Source organism: Centropristis striata, unplaced genomic scaffold (genome assembly GCF_030273125.1).
Source record: "Centropristis striata isolate RG_2023a ecotype Rhode Island unplaced genomic scaffold, C.striata_1.0 Scaffold_26, whole genome shotgun sequence".
Classification (NCBI taxonomy): Eukaryota; Metazoa; Chordata; class Actinopteri; order Perciformes; family Serranidae; genus Centropristis; species Centropristis striata.
The window spans coordinates 482,501-486,132 of record NW_026739042.1 but is presented as its reverse complement, the minus strand read 5'-3'; positions in this window follow the sequence as shown (position 1 = coordinate 486,132).

Here is a 3,632-nt window from a genome sequence, read left to right as displayed (position 1 = left end):
GGTTTCCTCAATGTGTTTATCAACAACAAACAGGGACAGAAAGAGAGCAGAGAAAGTGATGAGGAGAGACACACACACACACACACACACACACACACACATAACACCACACACACACACGACATACACACACACACACACACACTCACACACCACAACACCACACACACACACACACACACACACACACACACAACACACACACACACACACACACACACACATAACACCACACACACACACACACACACACACATAACACCACACACACACAACCACCCACACAACCACCCACACAACCACCCACACACACACACCTGTACTGTTACATGTTATTCGGTGTATTTCCAAACCAAATTCAATGCAAATCTGACAGCGTCCAGGTGAAGTTTCTGTCCACAGACGAACCTTTAGTGGACTGAAGTGAGTCAGAGAGGTGAAGAGGTGAACACGTTCATTTTGTCAAGAGATGAAATGTTTGTAGTGGGTTGAGAGAAACGTGGATAATTCACCAACAACATTCAGTTTACATCTGGAAACACAAGTTGTGTTTGATTCCACTAATAATCATTTTAAACAGCTGTTAAAATAATCTGTTATTCTGTCTCTGTGTCTGTCTCTGTTGTCTGTCTCTGTTGTCTGTCTCTGTGTCTGTCTCTTTGTCTGTCTCTGTGTCTGTCTCTGTGTCTGTCTCTTTGTCTGTCGCTGTGTCTGTCTCTTTGTCTGTCTCTGTGTCTGTCTCTTTGTCTGTCTCTTTGTCTGTCTCTGTGTCTGTCTCTTTGTCTGTCTCTTTGTCTGTCTCTTTGTCTGTCGCTGTGTCTGTCTCTTTGTCTGTCTCTGTGTCTGTCTCTGTGTCTGTCTCTTTGTCTGTCTCTTTGTCTGTCGCTGTGTCTGTCTGTGTCTGTCTCTGTTGTCTGTCTCTGTGTCTGTCTCTGTGTCTGTCTCTATTGTCTGTCTCTGTTGTCTGTCTCTGTGTGCCTAATTCACTGTGTGTGCCCTCTCTCTATGCATTTATATATTAATCATGTAAGATGCTTTTGATACAGTGATCATGTGCTAATATTGTTATAAAACTATGATTACTCTAGATACATCAAAACTAAATACATTTACCCCAACTGCTTAAACTGAGTAAGATTCTATCATCATCAAAAGATATATTATATGCTTTGTATTTTATGTGCACATTGCAACATCTGTGTCTCCAGTTATACGTCTGTGAGTCACAACAAGGCAGGAGGTTGTTGAGTGTTTTGGGGAACAGGTCAGGACACGGACAGATTACTGCCTGGTGACATCACGTGTCCCTGTATTGATTAAAACTGACCAATCAACAGATCAAGAGGGCGCCACCTGCTGGAAGAAATCTACCTTCATCATTAGTAAATCTGTTAGAATATAATAAGGTGTTTGAGGGAAATGAGACTGGTCCAGACTTCATGACCTGAAACCAGTCTCCTGTGTATCAGGGACGTGATGTTTGAACCCAGAGACTCTGTAACTGCACATTTCTTGATGTATTGTAATAAAATTATGTTAAACTGAGAACTGGGACGTCTCCTGCTCATCATTCTCCATCAAACAATCAGCGCAGAGAAATAGGTGAGGATTAACTGTTGGAGTCAGATAATTTAATGTTAAAGCTTTCCTCAATGCATTTCTCTAACACAACCAAGGCTGAAAGAAAATTGATTATTTTTTTAATTCATCCTTTAATTAGACAGGAAAGTCCCATTGAGATACTTCTGACCCAGTCACCATTAAATTATTTTCATGAAGTGTAAACCCTTCTCCTCCCCCTGTGGAGTCATTCTGCTTCCTGGGCTCCATCATCAGCCAGAACAAAGAAACACAGCAGAGGATGTTCTTCCTGCAGCAGTTGAAGAAATTCAACCAGCCAAAGAGGATGATGGAGCACTTCTACGCTGCCATGATGGAGTCCCTCCTCACCTCCTCCATCACCATCTGGTCCACTGCTGCCACTGCCAGGGACGAGGGCAGACTGCAGCGTATCGTTCCCTCTGAGAGAAGGTGACTCACAGCCAGAAACTGTAAAACAGGAAATATCTCCAGATGTTCACTTTTCTGATGATCTTTGAACAAATCATCTGTGACAAATGCCTACAAATATCAGGAAAAAAATCAGCTTAAAATAGTGATATGTATACAAAAAGGCACTTTATTCTACATGTCACAATTTTAAAAAATAATAAACAGAGAAATTCAACTTTTTTGATAATTTCTGTTTCTGACTGTGTTATTCTGCACAAAGGCATGTTTGAGTTGATTGTGTTGACTCCATAGAGCTGCAGGACTTATGGATTAATATAGATTTTATATGTTGCAGTGAAATACAAGCACACAGTGAGTTAAATGCTGTCATCAAGGATCTAATTTGCATATTTGTATTTGAGGTAATCCAAAAGTAATGGAGTTAGTTCCTTTATGCCTGTGATGCTTGGATGGTGTTAGTGAATGTTTGTTTCTCTAATAGTGTCAGAATACCTTTGACAGTAACCCTCCCAGCCCTGTGGACAGGAATGATGCACTAATGTACATTACACAGGGAGCTCAGTGTCCAGCAGGGGGCGCTCCTTCAGGCTCTGTGTCATACACTCTATGTAATACATGTCTTATACTGTGTTATACACTCTATGTAATATATGTGTTATACTGTTTTATACAGTCTATGTAATACATGTCTTATACTGTGTCATACACTCTATGTAATATATGTGTTATACTGTTTTATACAGTCTATGTAATACATGTCTTATACTGTGTCATACACTCTATGTAATATATGTGTTATACTGTTTTATACAGTCTATGTAATACATGTGTTATACTGTTTTATACTTTATTTTATATAGTATATGTAATATATGAGTTATACTGTTTTATACTATATTTTATATAGTATATGTAATATATGAGTTATACTGTTTTATACTATATTTTATATAGTATATGTAATATATGAGTTATACTGTTTTATACTATATTTTATACAGTCTATGTAATATATGAGTTATACTGTTTTATACTATATTTTATACAGTCTATGTAATATATGTGTTATACTGTTTTATACTCTGTTTTATACAGTCTATGTAATATATGTGTTACACTGTTTTATACTCTATTTTTTACAGTCTATGGTTACAACAAAAAGTACCTGAGTACCCCAACACTGTAAATAAATGACTCATATATTAACATAGATCTTACATCTGAGGTAACATTTCTTCACATATTTAAATTTCACAAAGTAAAATACTAAAATGTTACTTTCAACTGAAAATAACTGAAACTAGCTAACGAGCTAACGTTAGCTTAACAAGGCAACAGACATGATAATTATAAAGAAAAGGGAACTCCTGACGTCCGCTAGCTTCTGTACGGAGACTTTTCGGGTTATTTGTTAATATGTCTACTATTTTCACCGTTGAGAATTGTTTTTAAAGTCATTTCTTGGACTCTTTTTAAGCTCCGCGCTGTGACACAGCAGCTGTCTCCCTCCGGTTCACCTTCTCAGCCCGGTGTTACGGCGGGTTTGGTAAACAGGAAGAGAATACTCAGCTGGCACCTCTTTCTTTAGTTTTTCATTAAAAAGTCAACCTTAATCTTTC